Source organism: Falco cherrug, chromosome 6 (genome assembly GCF_023634085.1).
Source record: "Falco cherrug isolate bFalChe1 chromosome 6, bFalChe1.pri, whole genome shotgun sequence".
Taxonomy (NCBI): domain Eukaryota; kingdom Metazoa; phylum Chordata; class Aves; order Falconiformes; family Falconidae; genus Falco; species Falco cherrug.
The window spans coordinates 63,227,230-63,249,203 of NC_073702.1; the positions used below are offsets into that span (position 1 = coordinate 63,227,230).

Consider the following 21,974-nt stretch of genomic DNA (forward strand, 5'->3'; position numbering starts at 1 on the left):
CCTATGATAGTTGACCAAGTATCAACACAGTAATTCCACTTGTAACCACAGATGGGTTCTATTGATTTGGGCTAGGAAGTGGGAGACCAAATCTCAAGGCCATCCCTATCTTCAGGGAGTTTAAAATCACAGCTTCCCCAACCAGGAAAACACCATCAGATTAATGGACTTGCTTTGTGAAAGCATCTTCCACATCTCTGTTGTAATTGGGCCACACGGAAAAGTGGTGGGGCTAGAAGAAGAACTACAAGAGACCCATTTCTGGTTAAAAATTTAAGACACTGTTCCTATTAGCCAGATACGGGGTTCCAGCCTCTGCTCTCAGAATTCTTCGTGCCTCTGTTGTTCAATATTGTTGTATTAAAAATATACCACAGTTCTCAGCATGTTCAATAAATGAATGAAACTTATGTGCACCTATCCAAAGTTGCACATTCTGGTTTGTAAGGGAATCAGGCATGCATGGGAACAAAATAAAATCAGAAGCTGCTTTAGGTCACCATTTGTCTTTACTGTCTACAACTTCTGACACAGGCACCCTGCAGTATGCCTTTCAACATTGCTTTACTTTCCCAGCTCTTTTATTTAGTTAGTTTTCTTTCTTTACCAAATAACAAATTTCTGGTCATAAAGTAGAACCACTTTCCTGACTGCTCAGTAGGATCTTGAACCCTCCAAATATTATGTTTGAAAGTGTGGAACTGCCAAGTGTACGCAGCAGTGGAGAGTGGCATCTGCTGACCTGATCGTTCATATTTACACTAAAGAAAATCAGATTAAGTACTTTATGATTTTAAATATCGAAAAAGATGTAATTTTATCAGTATATGGCTTTATGATAAAAGTATATGAATTTAAAGAGGTTAAAAATGAAAATAAAACTAGTTTATTTTAATGTAATTTTTCAATACTAAAATAAGGAAAATGTTAAATTTTTACAAAATGTCTGTACTTTATCAAATACAGTGTAAAGGTAATTGTTATGCTTTTATGAGTAAACAGGAATGAAACAATGACTGCCTGTTCCCAATTTTCTACATACATATACGTTCTCTCTTTTTGACGTTAATACAATTTTGAAACATTTAGCTGAAAGAATTAGTCTTGGGATTGTTTTATGCCATTAATAATTTTGTAGTCCACAACTTTTTAAATTGAAAAATAAGCCTATCTTTTATTATTGAGACAAAAGCAACACTCTCTTTATAAATATGTATATACACCCAAAGTTAATCAGTTCACTGTTCTGGAATTAGCTGACTTGTTTGCCTTGGTGTGAGGCCAATTAGCAGGAACCCAGGGACAGTGTCAGCTGACAGCTGGAAAGAGATCCCAAGCTCTGCAGCATACGGTTTGCTATGTTGTACAAAACCCTGAGCTTATGGTATTAATGCTTTAATATTACTTATTAGAATTTTCATCAGCAATCTGTCTGTCTGCCACTTTTTAATGAGCAAAATATACTGAAAGGGACTGTTTTCCTCAAAACAATACTTACGCTGGTGTTTGAAAAAGCAGCATTTTGGTTGGTATTCCTAAAAAGGGGTTAGTGAGAAGAAAACCAAAAGAAAAATCATAACAGATAAGCAGAATGGGGGCAGAGGGGAGGAGAAGGAAGACATTTTACTGTCCAGAAAGCTGCATAGGTCAGAACAATTTCTTAATGAACACCTTTAGAAGATTATTAAAGAGGTTTGTTCATGTGAATCTAGCTTTAAAAGAAAAATATATGCTTTAAGAACTGAATGTTTAATGGACTTGTACTTTTGAGGTCCAAAAGTGGATTCAAATATTTGTTTGGTAAACAGTTGTGAATAGTTGAATTTTTTCTAGCATAGAATATACATGCATAAATACAGTCTACTGACGTAACAGGTACAACATAGAAACACAGTTTGTGTCTTTTAAGATTTAGAATGAATCACAGCTGTTTTCCTAGTCTGTTTATACTTGAAAGGCTGGATAAATAAAACAAAACCACCTAATAGGATCAGAAAGTTAAGCCCCACAAGAGTGAGCAACACTGAAGGTACATTATTTATTTTCAATCTTTAACTTTATTCTTCTCTAGAGAAGAATATATTCTAGAGAATATATCCTCTATATATCCTTATATATATTTATAGGGAGATAATGCAATTCTCCCTGTATTTCGCACGTCATCTGTATGGGCAATGTTGATGTTGCACGCTCCTGAAATCCCTGCCACGACTGGGAAGGAGCAGCCAGCCAGAACCTACTACATGGGATGTGGCTGGAGTCATAAATATAAGATGTCCATGAAAATTACACATAAACAATTCAAGATTAGTATTGATCTATTTTTTGCATTATTTACAGTTGCCCTTGAGTCCATGTGCATGGTTTTAATGGAGCTTAGCTGCATTAGGATTCAAGCTGAATATCACATTAGATGCCCCCCACCCCTGGGGAGAAAAGTTTTCCAAGTGCAGTAATAATGGAAAACACATATCTGCAGAGTGCCAAAGATGACTGTATAACCTCCTGTGTTGGCTGCTACGTAGATTAACGCATGACTGTGCAAAATAATAGATATTTGTTGATAAGGTAGAAGTAATATGTGTGGTTAATGGACTAAAATTAAAATTGCCACATTTCTTCCTTTGTCTGGAGAAGTTTCATCACTGAATTAAAACATTAGGAGAATAATAATAGAAGTAAAGAAAGGTGTTTTTTTTTTTTTCCAGAGAAATTTAAAAACAAAAGTGTGATGGGAGTGAATGACCTTGCATGATTCACAGGCTTAAATAGGCTCCCGCTGGCAGCATACTTTTGAAGGGCAGATAACAATCCCGCTGTTTTCGTCAGGAATTGCAGTCACTGTGACAGAGCTTGTCATGTGCTGTCTATGGGAGCAGCAGCAGAGAAAAGTGCAGATTTGAGATCAGCGTTATCTGTCAGGAAAGAGATTTATCTGTGACTCGAGTATTTTGAAACGTACACATCCCTCATTTGAGTTTTGGGAGTTTGAGAGGGTCCACAGGCAGAACCGCTGGATCAGCACTTTCCCTGAAAAAGCTACACAAAAAGGGTTATGTAGCGATAGGAAAAATTTATGTCCTGTGCAAGGAGGAAATGACGAGGAGCATGGGTGCAGCCAGTGCTCCCTGGAGAAAGTACGGTCGTGTGTGTAGCGGCAGTTTAAGGTGGCAGCCAGTCTTCCTGATGAGGCAACTGGAGATACGATGCAGTGCCAGCATCTCATTGTATCGCTTTTTTCTGGGAATGGTCTGCTTTTCTGTATGAAAGCTGCAAGGATAGCCATCAGCGGAACAGCCCGACTCTTCACCATGCGACGTTCTCCCTTAGCAAGGATAATTTTATTTCTCAAGTCATGTAGGCTTTAGCGGGCAGTATCTAAGAGCAGCTCCAGCTTCCTAGGGAATCTAATACCCTGAGTTACAGATAGAGGAAAAAAGTAAGTTTGTTACTGGATAAGAGCAAAGGATTTGCTAGCGTGGAATTAATATTTTTTAATAATGGATTGTTACTGAAAAAATATGTGTAATATAAAACACTGACATTGTTAGCGCTGCATTTATACTATCATAACTGAAAAGCAAGTAGAAGACAGTAGATCTGTTATTTTACTCGGTAGCATGATGCAATGATCTTACCTATGATGCAATTGGTATAAGTGTGTTTTATAATGGTCTCCCTTGCTTAAACCAGAGCACCCTGTCTGTCTAGCCCTGTTTGTTTGTCCTGCCTTTCCAAATCCTTACAGTCTGGGACCCTGCTCCCTCCATATCGTAGACCTTAATGCATTTGTACTTCCTGAAGACTAGATAGCAAGGAGAAAGATGAGTGTCTCAGGATTTATTTTTTTTTTTAACACAAAGTTGGTGATTGTGGGTGAATGTAGAGTTTAGGTATGTTTGAGACTGAAAGCTATATGTAACATTTGGACATTCATATTAATACTTTGGGAAAAGATTCAGATCATGATTCAAACTACTAAATTTAAGCATTCACATCTAGGTGTCCAGATGAACTAGGTGTTTAAGCTCTCATTATTGTCAGTAGTTCATTAGTCAAAGGCTTAATACAGTTATCCTAGAGAGCTACCAGTAGGTGTTTACAGCAGTCAAAAGCATCAGAAATAGTGGTTCAGCCACCTCCCTGGCTGCTTGGCCTGTTCTACTGCTGCTTATTAAAGATTTCCTGCAAGATTTCACCTGGTACCAAAGTCCAGAGGGACCAACCCTTGTTTTTTAGGGCTACAGGGTGTTTTTTTGACAAAACAAACAGAAATGACTAATAAAATTCAGCCTTCTTAAACGGAAGTTATTTGGTGTCAATTTGTGCAAAGAGTTATACTATTGAGATACAGAGCTGCATGCAAAAAAAAATATATCCATTAAATGTAAGGGTTTGAGAAAATTAACAATTTATTCTAAGTAAGCTTGTCTAGTACAATAATGTATTTCTGTCCATGTTAAAAACATACTGCTCATAAGTTTTAATCACATTTTGTGAGGTCTGATCTGCAAATCTTCAGCACTTAGCCTTCAAAGAAGTTCTATGTCATTTCACCCAGTGTTTGGGTAGCAAGAGTACTGAGACAAGTGTGCCTGGTGTCTGTGTTCCTGAAGGGAGGTAAAGGAAGAAAAGGAGATACATGATAGGAAAGGTGGTCGCAAGGTTGCCTGTTACTTTTAGGTAAGAGCCTCCTCTTCTGTTTGGCTTAACTCCCAAAGTGCCTAAAACCATGCTGAAAGACTGTGAACGAGAAAAAGTTACAGACTTGTATATGATGGTGATATCCTTGACTTGAGACAGTGCTTTCACTTTCAGCAATTTGGAGGACCTGAGGCAGAGCAGCACATCTGTGCCTAAACTAATAGGTTCTGCTGAGAAAGCCTGCAAGCATGGCCATGGCTGTACTGCTCCTTGAGTCAGCTCAGATGTTTCTACATCATGTTGTCCAACACACAGAACTCCAAAATTGTCTCTAGGCAGGAAGTGGAGCAAAAGAGATGTCTATCTGTACCCTCTGCTTAGACAAGCCCCTTAACTTTACGCAGGTTTTCCTTCCTGGAAGGCATGTCAGCATTTTACCAGCTGCTCCATCCTGGAGAGATATGGCAACAGAATCAGCTAAAAGTCCTTAGAAACTCAGAGAATTATCGTAAGGGACAAATACTGGTCCCACTACTATCAACACTGCATTTATAAGTTAGGAGAGTTGAGACTGCTTTCTGCTGACCAGACTGCTCTACAAGGCAGTGAAGTCTGTCAGATTGCAAGTAGCAATCCTCACACACCTCCCACGGCACATGCTCACCATCAGCATTCATTTCTGTATTCCCCAAACATGATGGGGAACATCAGCTGAGGTTCAGCCTTCTCTCAGCAAGCTAAGAAGCTACATTGCCAGGAAATCACAAGGGTGTAGCTGGACATGGTGGGAAAATATAAATGTTTCACAGATAGAACAGACTAGTTCTTTTCTAGATAGGAGGATCAAGAAAAATATCAGCTGATGCAATAGTTAATTTCAGTTTAGAATTATGTTAGTTAGCTATGATTTGTGACAGAAGTGATTGTAAAATGAATTGTAACACCCCAGCCTATGCAGATATCAGTTTCATTTTCTGGTATTTTTTTTCTGACCTCAATGCTTTTTTCCAGCCTCTTTTGCTTCATCACACCTTGTCTACTTCATTTCCCCTTCTTCAGCGCTCACTCCCTTGCGGGTTCATTGTTGTTTACTGCTGATATGACTGAGCTTTGTGCACGTCTGTGCCCAGTGCAGGAGCTTCTTGATACGAATGTTGACCGAAGACTTTATTCACACAGTTAATATTTGACTAAACATTTTTTCATCAGTGGGTAGCACTGAACATCTAGGCTTTTTTTTTTCCTTTGTTTAACCTTTGGTGCTTTGCATGAGACTATTATTACACATATTCTGAAAATGGGTATCACTGACTTCAGCGTTATTGGGAGAACACACTAGTCAACAGTTTCAGAGCAATTTTTATACTGATAGTAATTTGCAATTAAGCACATGAACAGAAATAATATGAATTCTTACAGTGAGTGATATTTTTCTCTGGGAATAGGTCAGAGATGCAAAACACCCAAAAAGTGTACTTCTAGCCCTTCACAGCTAGCTTTTCAAATTGTATTTATTGATTTTTAAATATGCAGTAACACTTGCCATGTATTGCATAAGAAGGCATGAGGGACCTTAAAGAAGTGTCAGCCTCAACAAAATCATCTTTCACTGCGATAATTTTTTTAATTAGTCTTTAGTGCTCTAAGCTTAAATCTTGATGAAGCAGTTCAGTTCAGAGAGGTGCCTGGTTTAGAAAATGGACTCCCTTGTTGTAGAAGATTAGCTGTCATCACAGATTTTGAGTTTTTTACACTTAACATACTCCAAGCTCCATGGAAATTCTTCGAAGAATTAATCTTACTGTGTTTTCAGATTCCATTGGAAACCTATAATGTTGCCTTCTATCCTTAAAAGCCATCAGGTTATGCATTCCTTTCTATGAATTTTTGATAAGGTGGTCCAGAACAAGGGAAAGAAGTAGATAATCTCATGAAGTCTGTATTCTGTTTAAATGCTTTCTTTGTAGAACTAAACTAGATCATGCAAAACTCCCAGCAGATCCATGAATAAGAAATACATTTTGACTTGTATATTATTTACTGCTGCAAAGCTTCTGCACATTTTATGAGAAAATAGATCCTAGTTTATTAAAAGAAGAAAAATTCAATAATGGGATTTTTTTAATTACTTAGTTTCATCATTCAGTTCTGTCGTATATGCAAGTGTCTTACTACACAAACCAAACTTGCAAATCTGCGTGTTTCTAGCAGCTGGTCTTAGAAATGAGGTTTCCCTTGGTACAATGGGGAAGAAATCCTTGGGGTCCTGCACGCAGTTATATTTGCACCTGCTGGATTAGTTGGGCTCACCTGGTCCATGGACTGTACATGCATGCTGCCATGCAGCTGTCTTTCATGCCACCCAGCCTCTTTGGAGCCTCATCTCCTTTTTGAAAACATGAATTTGTATAAAACGGTGCCCTGTTTAGTGCAGCTTGGGTGGTGGACAAAGCAAAAGATTGCATATGAGTACACAGCATAGAATTTATCTGTACAAGGTGCATTTCACTTCACCACGGTAAGCTTGATATGCTGTATTTCTGGAGCCTACCTAATCCACAAAAAAAGTGTCAGTTTTCTTCCTGATGAGAAAAGCTGAAATAACTTAAACACTGTTTCCCTAGTATTTATCTGCTTTCTGAAGATATGAAAGCATGTTCAGAGACTATAACAAAAAGGTAGATAAAATGTGAGTGATATTATGGAACTATAACAAAAAAAAAGGTAGAAACAATTCAGTGAATATTAATCTTTAAATCAAATCAATCCAGCAATCAATCCAGTATTGAAAGAAATGCTGGGGTTTTTATAGTCTTAATATTTTCTCAGATATTCATAGCAGCCTTAAATGAAAAGAGAACAATTATTGTTCTTTTGAGGGCATGTACAACAGGACACTAAAATGTAAAAATGAGTTTTCTGTGTTGTGTAATATTATTGTGATAGAGAAAAACACAGTTAAAAAGTTAAATAGTTTGCAGTTTGGTTACTTTTAAAAAAAAAATAATTGATGATTCACTAAAGAATGTTTTTCAGGGTCTTGTATTACTCGTTACAGGCACCTTTTTATGAAGATTCATAGCTGTGACAATTCAGCCTATTGATATCAAAACCACTTTGTGCAAATGCTCTGTGCTCCTTTGTTCCACTGACAATATGCAAAGCCCTTCTTGTATCATTTGGGATGTTCCTCTATTTGAACTTGGAGATTTCTAGCTTCAGTCATCTGTTCAATCAATAATGCATTTTATAAAACAACAATGCTTTAGGATTGTTTTCTGTTGCTCCAGGCACCACTACATACAGAATGGCAGTGGTTTTGTGGGTTTAAGTTTAAAACAGTATTTTTACTAGCTGTTGCAGAAAACTACAATTACATTTCTTTTGTGTTTACATTCTGGATATGTTACAAAATGACTATAATTATGTAGAAAAGAAAGTGATGATTATATGGTTGACTTTTTTACATTTCAAAACTATACAAATATTATAATAACATTGCATGTCTGAGTTACTGTCATAGAAAAGTGAAGGGTACATGTTTCCTTCTGGCCTTAAATCAGGCTGTTTGTGGTATATCTCGGGTCAACCTCTGTAGGGTGTAACCACTGCAGTAAGCCCTCCAGTGTCTACAGTTCAGGGGTCCTCAAGCTTTTTAACCAGGGGGCCGGCGTGCGGATGCAGTGGCAGGCAGCCATCTGCGGCTGCTTGGTTTCCCCCCAACCCCTGGCCGGAGGGGGGGGGGGACGACACACTGTAAATTGACGGCTGGATTGAGGACCCTGGGGGGCCGTGTCCGGCCCGTGGGCCGTAGTTTGAGGACCCCTGGTCTACATGATGAGCACAGTGGATGATTTAGGCACCTCAGAGGATGAAAAGAAAAATGGCTTTGGAATATGTCATCCTTGTGTAAAAAGTATTAAGTTAGCAAACAACTAGAAACTTTGAAACATGGAAATGAGACCGAATTTGCTTATCTGGCCTGGCAACCAACACCTCATTCAAATCTCACCCCCAGCTAGATTTTGATCACTGACAAATTCAAGCAAGCAACTTCTTTTTGTTACTGATCAAGAAAGGAAAGCATGTCAGCAAATTTGGTATGTGTGTATTTTTAACTGTTGCCTGGACAGACAAATTAGTTTTTCTTGCATAAATTACTTTCATAGGTTGCTTTCTTGAATAATAAATTTTTGCACCTGTGACACTGGTGAAAGAATTTTTTAAATGAAAAATACTCTTTGACCTGACCATGCTGTGGGTTCTAGTTCTATCAAGGTGCAAGTGTAAAATGCTTGCTTTAAATAGTCATAGCCATGACTCCCAGCTTCTAAACCAACCGAAGTGAATAATTGTGACAAGTGGCAGGCGAGTATGCTGGGTGCCTGGGGCTTTGCTCTCTTCAGTGGGGAGAATTAAGTGTCCTACTTAAAATTGCTGCAACCTAAGGAGCCTCACTGTGCGTAGCTTATGAGTCCTCGATGGGGCATAATGTCATATAAGTCATCCAACAAGTGCTTTGTTTGGGAAATAGAACCCAAAAGGGAATTTTAAAAATTTGTATCTTTAATATCTTTTTAATGGAACTCTTGTTTGAAAACTTTTTTCTTCTCTTTATCAGCTTAGTTTTCCCTGTAAGCGTAGCGTTCAAAATTTAACCAGGGAAAAAATACAGAAAAGCTTCTTTCCTAATGTCAGGATAATCTTTTAAACATAAAACCCAGAGGATAACAATATGAATGCTACCTCAAAAACTGGGTCACTCATCACTCTTAAGAAAAGTTATATTCCATTCTTACAGTGCATCAGAAAAAACATAGTGCTTTGATAGAAGTAAAAAACCACTGCTAAAACAGCAAGATAGATTTCAAATTATTTTTATTATTCCAATCCACCTTGTTTCTCTGAAATTTTCTTCTGGAAAACTTTTATGAGAAATAAGCTAAGTAAACTTGTTTTCTACTATTCTTTCTTCCTAAATGCCAATAACTTTATTTGTATCTGGAGTCATAAAACTACCTAACTTGTTTCGCATTTACTACCATGGGTTTCCTGCACAACTGCAAACTTTCCCAGACCACCTTCTGTGTTGCCCTTTCTTCATCTATGTGACAGTGATTATCTCAATCTATAATAAGTAGAGGCACAGAGCTGAATTTCTTATGCCCTCCTTGCACTTACGCTCCGCCTGGCTTAGGGTGTAGATGCTGAATGTACTTACATGCTAATTCAGCACTTCTGCTCCCCTGGATAAAAGCTAAATAAAGTTTGAAAGTAGGGGGGAAAAAAGGCATTTCCTTGGCAAATGAATGCAGCGTTTTTTAGGTCAGGTCCTCATTAGTGGAAATCAATGTATCATCATTGACTTCCATAAAGCTATGGCAAATTACATCAGCTCACAGTCTATATGCAGTGATGATATTTGCATTTGTTGAGGCTTTGAACAAGAGCTGTAAAGCTTTCATATGGAACAGATTTGTTGCACTGGGAGTTCTTAAGACAGTTTCTGTTTAGAGCATTTGGAATTTGCTGTTTTTCAGATTTTCAGCAGTGCTATAAAGTATCATATTACTTGTTCTGCTGGCATTTCCTAATTAGTAATGCTGAGCAGAAATTTTTTTGAATGTGAACTGATGTGCCTCTGTCCATTTTGCACATTTCAAAATTAATCTGTTTGATCAGAAATGTGTCTATAGAAATTAAATTACCAGATGTTACACCTGAGTTCTTGAACCTGAAAGTTTGTCTATGAAAGTACTCATTTGAGAAGTATAATTGATTTGCATAATATATTTGCAAATAAGATTATTCTTTTGTTTTTCAGCAAAGCTAGTGTGAAAATTTTAAAATTTTGATCCCCAAAAATACAAGAAAATGTTTCTCCTAAATTGCTTTCCTTTTCTTTACTATCTCTAATCTTAAGCTTATTTGATGGCAAATCCATCATTGTCCACTTGAGTCGCCACAGGGCTCATACATAACTGGTGGGCAAGCTGAGCTTCAGAAACACGAGTGCAGGTTATATGCATGCTGTGACAGCAACAAGCCCAAGGGCAAGGTCTTCTATTCTGTAGAAGTAAGGTTTAGGTCCTTTGGACCATTTGTTCCACAGGTCTCTAGAGAAGGGTATGAAAAAAGGAGTGAGCACTTTCTGGAATCTTCTCAGATAGTGATTTAAGAATGATTCTTTCTGTGTACTCCTGAAAGTAGTCCTTCTAAAAGGAAAAAAAAACCCAAACAACTTGGTAGATTAAATCCCCTTCTGAGACATCCATCAGTCCCTAGCTGCACTGAGACTGTACCTGCTCAGAGCAGGGTCAGAGAACAGGGCTGCAAATATGTGTGTGACTAGTCACAGTTTAGTTCAACTCTGCCTGTTGTCTTTCCCATCACCTTTATCTTGATGCTTGAAGGTAGAAGTGGAAGATTTGCTGAACACCAGTAGTGTCACTTCAGCCTGAATGAAAGGGAGTGTAGGAATCAGAGCCGAAACTAACATTTCGTTAGGCCCACACAGCTGTTCCCTTTTTCTGGCATCCAGGTGCCTCTGACATCTGTTTGGTCTCTGCTGCTGTATGCAGGGTGGACCTCAGGATCTGGGGAATGGCCATTGATGATCTCTTTGGGTCACATGTTGGGCCAGATCAACCCAGTCTTCCAGTAATTCATAGCTGGTGTGTAATGCAAAGTTAACTTAAGGGGGGATTGTAAGAAAAGAAGAGAGGTCTCCCTCCATAAGCACCTGCTTTGAAAAGATTGTGTTTTGCTGATGGGTGTTTTGGTTTTTGTTTTTTCAGTGTTGCCAGTGTTCTTGATGTGATTGTAGGCACAATGATATTTTGTGGTCATTTTAAAAGACCAGAGTCTAGTGAGCACATAAGAACCCCAGTTTTCATTGAAGAATGAATTAAGAGACCCGTGTTGTAGGAAACATAAAACCTTGAAGGCATGCCCTGATTGCATGGGAAAGGCTTGGTAACCAGAAGAGGATAGAAAATAACAACTCTTTTATCACAACAGGGGAAAAAAAATCCTCTTTTTTTATTTTAATTCAAATGAGGTTTTTCAGCTACGGATTCTTTCTGTGCTACAGCAGTCATGAGAACTCCTAAGAAAATTTATACTCTGCATGTCTTTAAAGCTCATGGGTGGAGTAGTACACATGTGGAGCTAAATCAATGCCCTTCATGTCCAGCTTGTCATACTGGGATGAGAGGCTCGCAGAGTCTCTGCTTAACTTCTTGCACCCTATTTGCAAGCTTTCTGTGAAAAGTATTCATATTAACATAAGTGGAAAACTTTTACTGGGAAAGGCCCTGTAGGGTTGCCTTTAAGGCTTCTTGGCTCCATCTTGTAAATCATAGTAGATTAATTAGATGTTATGGCTGCAAACCACAGCTGACAGAGAAGATCTATTGGCCTAGTTATGTGGCTAAACAAGCTTTCTATGCATCCACAGAAGCTCCACTGCTCTTACGCGCAGTCTGCTGAACATAATCACAAGTGGCACTGTTTCCACATATTGACAGTTTCTGCTCATTGCAGGTTCTTGTGTTGTACTTACCAACATGGTGCCTGAGTACCCTAAAGATGTACACTTAATTTCCAAAACTGACATGCATGAGAAGTAATGTGGTTACTCACTAATGTTAATTGACTTCTAAAAAACCAAAAAGTTTTTCAGATAGTACTGATCTTGATATGTTTAACAGAAATAGGGTGGAACTTATCCACCAAAGCGAAAAGTCTTTTCAAGCATTCATCCTTCTTTTTCAGTGAAGCAGCTTCTGTCACTCACTTGCCAATCCTTGACAATCTTCATTCATCACATGCCTCTTTTTCCGTTGTTTTCCCCAGACTTCCTATCAGTTTCAGATGATGAAACACCACCAGCCAAAGACAGCAATTCTTGGTGCTGTGTTCTAGAGGATGTGGTGGTTTTCACCAGAGCTGGTAAACACACGTGCATAGAAATAACACGTGAAGTGGGAACAACTTCAACTGACCCTGTTTTGATTTCAGTTGCTTTCTCAATTTTTAATGAAAGCTGCCTTCCTTTTGTTGAAAGATTCTACACACACACACACCCCCACACACACACCCCCCAAACTGTCTAGTTCTTAAGCATCATTAGGTAAAGAAGATATTATGTAAGATATTATGTACATGTAAAGCTGAACATCAAAGTTAACTCTGTATTTTGCTGGATTGATTCAGTTCTTATTCTCCCAGGTAACCAAAAAGAGCATCAGATCACCTCAGAGCAGATTGTAATTCTTTATTTTTCTTTCTTTATTTATTTATTTTATTTTCATGGGAAAGAATGGTATATTGAAGCTGCCTGAGCAGTGTTGGGGTTTGGGTTGGGGGTTTTTTTCTAGTTTTAAGTAAAGCAAATATGACCATGGGGAGGAATAATTTTATCCCAGTGGTCCTGATGCTGATCTCTTTTTTGCCAAAGTAAATCAAGAATAATCTTACCAACATCAGTACAGCCACATCAGTAAAATTCTAGTGGGAATATGGAATATGGCACAGTATGTCTGTAAAGTATAATGAAAGATTGCAGTGGGAATTGTTGTTCCTGTGTATCTCTGCAGGAAATCAGTGGAATTTGGTATTTGAGATGGTTGAATAAAAGAAACTTCTAGTTTTAGTTAATCAAGGCTGAGTTAATTAATCTGACATGTGACAGGAGAACACTGTGAAACTTCAACCATGTCATCTGAGACTGGACTGAATACCTCTGCTCTGGAACCGAAAAATGCTTTTCAAATCTGCTGTTAATATGATAATGGTTGGCAGCATTTGGGCAGGGTGGGAACTGACATAAAAACAAATTGGAAACAAAGGCTGCTGCTCTGTTTCAAACCTGCCTGTTAAGTGTTGCAGAGCAGTCCTTTCTCTGTGTATTTATGAAGGAAAGCAGGAACCGGTAAGATAATTTTGTTAGCACAGGCCACTTCTTTGCATTCTTCATGGCTGACAGTGTCTTCACTCAAACTGCAGAACCAATTTCTGAAAAAGCGGCCATTTAGGCTGTTTAAACAACTGACTGGGTAGTGACAGGCTGCTTTTACGGGCTGCACAGATAGATACATGGTGCATCCATACCCACAGCGCTGCCTCATACACCTCACAGCTGTCCCTTGGCGTGCCCATGGAAAACTCCAGTTCCCCCATAGCTGCGGGTGTTGCACAAGGCTGCTGCAACAGCCAGGAGAGAGCAGGGACCAGTGGGCAACGTATGGAGGTTGAAGGATGCTGCCTTTGAGGGAGGGAGGTTAAATCAGATCCCAGGAGGTTCAGTGCAGGATTACATTCTTTTCACTACCTGCCTGGAAACATACTAAAAGCCTTCACATTGAGAAAACGAGAAACTGCTGAAAACACAGAATAAACACATAAACTGTCCAGTCAGAGAAATTAGAACAGGAAAATAATAATTCCTCTAATTTACATGCTTATCAGTTTAGGATGAGAAGGTGGTCAAGAAGAGACATTCAACTCATTTTATAATTGGCTTGTACTTCATTTCCAAATGAGAAAAAACTTCCTTTAATGGGCAAAGGTGCTGAAAAGATAAGCCATCATGATACTTGCATTGAGAATGTACATACGGCTCTCTCCAGTCTGCGCACCTTTGTATGGCAGCTCAGTCTGTGAGGTTAGGCTTCTGTGAGGCTGTGCTTCCTCCGGAAAGCTGGTGGGGCTGAGGCTCTTCGGGTCACGTACATACGATCTGGTTTGGGATTTGGAGTGCTGCTGTGTCGATTTCACTCAGAAAGTTAAGACAACTCTTTCCTCCTAGCAATACCCAGCATTTTATGGGCAGCAGGTCTGGCGGTAGCGTTTGATCTGTCAGCGGAACTGGGCCTTCTGCTCAGCAGAGTGACCCGGGGAGCAGGGGGCCTTGGGGCGCCTCGTGTCCAGCCTCCCGCTGAAAGCAGGCAGGTCATGCAGCAGGTAGCCCAGCCACGTCTTGTTGAGTGTTGAGTATCTCCAAGGATAGAGATTCCACAGCCTCTCTGGGCAACCTGCTCCAGCTGGCCACCTTCACGGAAATTATTTTTTTTCTTTTTACGCAGCCAGAATTTCCTGTGTTGTGTGTTGTGAGTGCTGCTTCTAGCCCTCCTGCTGTCCACCTTTGAGGACAGTCTCGTTCCATGTTCTCCACACACTCCTCTTAGGTGCCTGCAGACTGCAGCAAGGTCTCTCATTAGCCTTCACTCCTTAAGGCTGAACACAGTTCTCTCATCCTCTCATTGTAAGTCATATGCTCCAGTAATGGGTCTTCTGGTGGTTTCTGTTGCCTTTTTTTAAAAAAATCCAGATAACTGGAATATTTGGAAGCTGCAGTTAAGAGGACATGGCACAGGACGAAGTATACAGCTACCCTTACACTCCCTAACATTAAAATAAAGAAGAGCTCACATGTGATCTTGAGCTCACGGACTAGGAAAGACAGAGTACCGTGACACAGGAATGAAGAATCCCTTCTTATGGTGGCTTGCCAGCTGTTCTCCCCCACTTACATTTTGTATCAGGTACTACATGGTAAGATGTAGTAAGTAGCTCTTACTTACTACATCAGTAGATGCAGCAGCTGATACTCATATGGATCCAGGTTTTGAAGGAAAACACTTCTGTAGCACTTATCATAATATATGCTTATTTTACCCTCTTCCTTTTGCCACAAAATAATTAGTGTTATGAATACATGTATTTAAATACATGTGAACATAGAAATGCATCTATTATGAGAAATATCTTCATACCAAATGTCTCTTTTTTTAAATACAGGTTCCTTAACTGCATTCATGAAATCTTTGGACAGGGTTGTCAGTTTGTAGTGCGCTGATGAGTGTGTGTGAGTCCCACTGGCCCTCCCTGTCTTCTCACTGTCACACAAAGCTGCCAAGGGTCAGTATGTGTTGCAGCCCTCCTTTCACAGCGAGCATGCTGTAGCCAAGGCTGTGACATGGATAGTGTCATAGTTCCATCCACACCTTGGTTCCTTTTGCGCTGTCTCTCATGTCAGTGTCATAGTAAGGCATCTCTCATCCCAGAGGTGTGGATGCTGGGCCGCTGGCTGTTCCTTTTTCTGACTCTCATAGAAAACAGATTTCCTGCTAAGAAAATTCACATTGGCCTTGTGTCTGCAGGGAGATGTCCCCTCAAGGGGAAGTTCACTATTTATGTCCTCCAAGAGCTAGAGATTTCCTCATAAAACTGACCCCTTTCTGTAGATCATGTGCCAGAGCTTCAGCTGCTGTAGCTGGCTGTACAGTTGTGCTGATGTGGTGAATTTAGGTTAGCAGAGCAGCTGCTCTTGTCCCAGGTAGCAGTTTGTATTGAATAACTGTTGCAGAGCTGGTGCACTTGAACCTACATAAATTGTATGTGATGTGTACATATTGCATATACAGTCTATATATGGAATATGGTGGAATAAAGGTATATGCATGCTCTTTTGTGGTACTTTGAATAACACTTAGGTATAAATGAGGTTTTATTTATTGTACATACTGTTGTTAAAGGGTACTTTGAGAAGAAGTGTGTTGATGATCATTTTATCCTTCTTTTTCTTATTAAACATTTATTACAATAAACTTTGTTATTTCAGACTACTGCCTCAAGAGATTTATAGCATATTTAACACCTCTCTTTTTTTAACATAATTTTAGTTTGAGGATTTTTTTACTTGTAACTTTCTTAGTGTCGACACACTGCAGTAGGTTTGCACCATAGTAACACGTTACTCAGCATGGAATGTGAATGCTGCTTTTTGCCTGACAGTTAAGAAACAGGAGGTTTGTGCTTATTTTGAAATGTGGACACACTAGCACAGTGTGTTTACCAACCTCTGTTAGACATTGATGCAAATAGTCCAAGTTCTGTTTCACCACACTCAAATTTGAGTTCAAATAGAAAACCATATATTTTTAAAAATACAAGTTGCTAGTATTCAGCTTTTTGGTGGCAAATTGTTAAGCCGCTTGGAATTCATTCCATAATGCAGACAAAATTTATCTTGGAACTGAGAAGTTGATGGGCATGGTGGTGTGGTGGTCGTGATGATATGCCATGGCTTCACATGTCTCTAAAACATATTGAATAACAGCTAAATAGGTAATATGTGGCATGTCAAAATTTGTGAGAATGGACTGTTGTTTCCCTGAGGGTAATTGCACTTCATACATATGCAGCAGGTGGAAGAAGCAATCTGTAGAAATTCCTCCCAGATTTCGTCAAGAGTTCCTCGACTAAGTGCGGTCAGCTCTGCAGGTCTGTGCTGGAGGGCTTCCCAGTGCTACTGCCCTGAGGCAATCTGTCGGAAGGATTTACACCAGAGGTACAAATACTAGAAGCTCCAGCTTCTTAGAAGTTGGGGCAATCTGATTGTCAGGGTTGGACAGATGCCATAGGCTCAGAAATCTTGGGTTATTCTAAAAATTATTTTCATGGAGCAGAGGGAAACCAGGAGGTGAAAATCTGTATGAGAACCCCAGATTCCTATTTTTTTCCTTCTTCTTCATCCCCAGTCACGTAATTATGGCTCTCTGTATGTGTTTTCACAGCATTCATGGCAAATTCATTGTTTTTGTAGGAACCAGCTCTGACTGTGTCTTGAACCTGCCAGAGCAGCCCTGATACTTGCTACCACGACAGCCTCTTCACTGCCATCCAAGTAGCTGTAGCTGCTCTCTGCACTGTTTTTCAGCAGCGTCTAGAAGGAAATGTAGCCAGTTGGCTGCTGCTTATTCATTTTAACTTTTACATAGATTTCTATTAAAATACTGACATGTGAAATGCTTTGGAAGGATGCACATTAACTATTATGTTATTAAATTATAGTATCTGGATGTGGGCTCAAAATAGCTCTGAAAGCAAACAATGGAGTAGTTCATTAGGTCTTAGTCTGAATGACCTTTGGCATTAGTTACTTCAGGTAGTTGCTACTGCAAGAGATCACAGTAAGAAGTAAAAGAGAAAAAAAGATCTACCCTTTGAGATTTAATGCCTTCTCTCTCTGTTGAAGCAGAAAGTATGATACAGCTGCCATGGCTTAATCTAACTCATTTAATTTTACATTGCAAGGGACTAGGTGTATGCACATGGCCGGGTTTTGTGTTATTATTTGAGGAAGAGTAACTTTCATGTGTGAAGAAAGAGGAGGTCACTTCTCAAAACGTACAAATTTTTAGTTGCTTGCTATAAAAAAAAAAGGTTTCTTTAATATTTCTTCTTAAACTCTTCTGTTTTCATCTGTTTTCATAAGATTTCTTGCAGAGTGCTTTCTCGTACTTGGGGGAAAAAAAAAAAAGCATTTAGCAGATTCAGAGAAGGAAACCCGTAAACTAACTCAAGTTCATTATTAAACAAACAACCTTCAGCAGATCTTACTTTTTGGTGTGCCTTGACTCATGGTTTTTAATGGTTGGAGTCCATGATACTGGGCACTGGTGCAGCCACACAATTACACAGCGCCTAGCTGCCCTTGGTAGGTGTGGGAACCAGCTCAGCCTGGAACAGTGCAAACCTTCATGCAGTGCAGGTGGCTCCTCTTGCATAGTCTCTAATGAGAGACAGTATCCGTTGCTTTGAATTCAATGAGCTTTTGAAATGCTTTTAAGTCATCAAGTGGCTGAGTAAGGGGCTTGCTCTCTTAATGGAGAGGAACGATACATCTGCATCTATTGGTTATTCTCTTATTGTTTCGTCCTTCTCTCCTCCTGTCTCTCTACTAAGTGAATGGAGGAAAGGCAGGAGATGTGTCGTAAGGGTGAGTGGGAGTATGTGAGGACCACAGCTGGCTGGATTATGCTCAAACAACTGTGTAGGACAGGAGGTGTCAAGCCTGGCAAGGTTTAGGCCCTACCACCTATGGGGGGTGATGTCCATGTGAACTCTGGCCAGGGTGATGCCTAGGACATGTGGAGAACCGACCAGTTCATTTCAAAAGGGAGCCCAGGAGCAAAGTAACGTGTGGCAAGGGGGAACAGTCAGAGGACCAGGACCCAGCAGCAATTCATGGACCAAAACAGTAGCTAAGACTGCATGAAGGCACTGCTTGGATCCCTGAAAATGTTGCTGCTTCCTTATTGATAAAGCCCCTGGATATGCCTAAGTGTATCTAGCTTATAAAGAAAACAGCTAGAAGATTTTGTGGGCAAAAAGAAATACAACTTACTGGTTAATAATGTTGACACTAACGCTAGCACCTTTACAAGAAAAACAATCAGTCCGCTGAAAGGAATCCTACTCTGGGAAAGAGCTAAAAGGGGTTGGATCTACCATGTTCTTTTGCCCTTTTGTGGGGCATGGAGATGCCTGTAGATCCTAGTCATGAAGTCTGAAAGGACACATTGGCCAAATAATCTAGTCTTAGGTAAAGTGGATAAATGCACGGTGAGAATGGACAGTTGTTAATCAAAAATCTGTAGTGTTCTCATTATCACAGCAAGAAAGAGTTCAATTAGAAATCAAATAAGAGAAAAATAGTAATGATGTTACCTCATTTAATTTGATTTTTCACTTCATATGTATTCATTTAATCTATTTACAATAAAGAAATTTATGACATTTGTGTTCATTATATATAATTACATATATTGATATTTGCTTATATTCCATGTTGAATTGTGGCTTTTATTGGTAGATCTGTCATTCCTGAAACTTACTGTTTATAATCAATATGACATTTCATCAAATAACAGATGAGAAAATCCTATCTATTACTAAGTTTGAAAGCAATCTTTTCTTGGCAGAATGTGTGTGTTCATTTGAACTGAACAGTATCCATTTTATAAATAAGTCTACATACTGTCAACACATTTCTGACTAGTCTCCTGAAGTCTGATGGGAAACAAGTCCATTCGGCAATTAGAGAATGCCTATAAAATAATAGGACTTTCAGCAACAGTAGTATTAGGGAGCTTGAGTACTGCCCTCGAAAATCTCAAGTTATTTAATTCATGTAATACACTTATAGGAAAGAAGGGAAATGCATATATGCAGCTTTCCTCCAGAAGTTTTTTCAAATCTCCCTCCTTTTCTCTAAAACCTCGAAGGTAGTTGAGGTTGTCAAAGCAGAGCCCTTAGAATACATTCTGTTTATCTTGTGATCAACTTAGCTGAAAATCCTGTAACTCAGAGCACGGCTTATTTGTGATCTGTCAAGAGCCCTTGAGAGCTCTCTCTTAAGGGGTTTATTGCTTTTGCTTCTCGTGCTGTCTATGTCGCACACAGGAGTGATGGCAAACACTGTTTGGATCTAATGCTAAAATCTATATCTCTAAGTGTCACTGACATCAAAGGAATCAGACCCCTCTGATTTCCAAGGTCCCAATCACACATCTGAGAGAGTTCTTTTGTCTCCTTCACATGACTATTAATCTCATCTCCAGGGAGAGCTTGTGTACTTGCAGAGAAGTTTTGTGGGGCTGGTTTCCATGTTTGTTTTCTGGAGACAAACTGTTGGTTTCAAAGATACTGTGCATAATATGGCATGATTTCACAGAGCTGTAGTTGAGATGTTTTATTATTTATTTCAGCTGAACATTTACTCTATGAAACTGAGCAATCAAAAGAGGGCTTTTGGGACATTATCAGTTCAGTCTAATGTATGAGCTCCGATTATTGTATCATTATAATATGCTGCTCGGTGTCTTTTGCCATTGATTTACCTACATTTTTTAAATTGCTCAATCAGAAGCCATTTATCTGATAAATTATTAACAAATAAATGTTCCTGATGGAAAAACAAATAATTCAGTGTCGTAAATCATGTCTCACACAGGCAACAGCAGTCAGAAGTTAACTGCTTTTGAGCCAAGTAAGTAGTTTATGTAATGTACATGGAAATTATGTAGTGAAATAAACATTTCATTGCAAAGAAAGGATGGCTGTTATTTTCCTAGACTTATACCAGATTCTGCAGTGTCTGCATTGTACATTTCTATTTTCTTTTATTAGTACACCAAACATAAAACAAAATTTAGTTTCAGGTATACATAGGCATCTGCGTTTGTTAGACTCTGACCCTACTGGAAGGTGCTCAAACTGGTCCTTTGTAATATTTCTGTAGAAACCTTTTGATGTAATTCTGCTTCTCCACTCAGAAGTACTTTTTCTTGATTAATGGAATATTTACAGGGTTAATGTGTTTGGCAGGTCATGTTGGCATTGATGATTTTGCAGGCTTAACTGTATTCCAAATTCCTTGAGGTCTGATATACTTTGAAAGAAAGTAGATGTGTTCATGCCTAAAGCTAGAAATTGTAGTACAGGGTTGGCAATTAAATACCATATTCCTGTTTCTGTCTGTGTTCCATTTCTTCAATATGGAGGCACAGATAGATAATTTAAAATAAGAAAAGAAAAAAAAACCAACAAAAACCAAAACCAAACACAGGGGAAAAAAAACAACCCCAAACCAGAAAAAAACAAGAACGGTCAAACAATTCTCACTAAATACTATTAATATTTTCTCCAGATGGGTCTGGCATTGTTCTCAGTATAAAAGTGGGGTTTTCACTGATTTACAAAAAGCCTGTAAATCACATTTCAGGTCAATGTCAAGGGTAAAAGGCAGCAGAGTAGCAACAGCACATGCAGTATATCATCTCTTGCTAGTGAAGTTCTAACATTATTTTTCATGTAGCCCACTTAAAATAAATGTAATTAGCAATTTTCTGTTATTGGGAATATTTTCATTTGGAGCTTACTATTGAGAAACACATTTGATGTAAATTTCCTTCCCCTTCCTCCCTACCCTGAACTTCAGATTCCAGGCTGCTAATGTTTACAAGATACTGAGACAGTACTTCCAAAAACTTGAGCTGGCAAGTACTACTTCTGGGGCCCTACTGCACAAAATTTCTGTTTGGTCTTGAAGAAGGGAACTGAGTGTTTGTTGTATTGTTTGGGTTTTGGTTGTGTTTTGGGGTTTTTTTTTCCAACTATGCAGCAAGCATCTTCTCTTTTCATACAGGCTCAGCGAGTTGTACACTATTTCAGCAGAGATGTCTGATCTTTCCATCTGCGTACCTGGAGTTGCTTTATTCCTTGACTGGTCTTTTCAGTAATCACTAAAGATTCTTGAGAATGAACACTGGAACAGATGAGTTAAATGCATCCTGAATGTTCTTCATCAAAATTAGATGTCCTGGACTTCCTGGATGTGCATAAGGACACAAAGGTTAGTGTATTCCTTAAAAGCCTGAAGTTTCAAGATGGTTTCATTTAACCATTAGCAGTGCAGACTATGTTTCAGTTTGTTGCTTAAACATAGCCCCAGGTGGATTAAATGGTGGATGGATGACAGA

General features: G+C 39.0%; 1 protein-coding gene across 2 annotated transcripts in view; it reads left to right on the top strand.

The window, feature by feature from the left end:
- HS3ST5 (heparan sulfate-glucosamine 3-sulfotransferase 5) overlaps positions 1–21,974 on the top strand; it is a 195,644-nt gene that overhangs the window by 79,478 nt on the left and 94,192 nt on the right. For both annotated transcript variants that reach the window (XM_055715004.1, XM_055715003.1), the window contains one exon: positions 21,641–21,847. The gene's annotated coding sequence lies outside the window, so the exon portion shown is untranslated. The remainder of the gene's footprint in view (positions 1–21,640; positions 21,848–21,974) is intronic.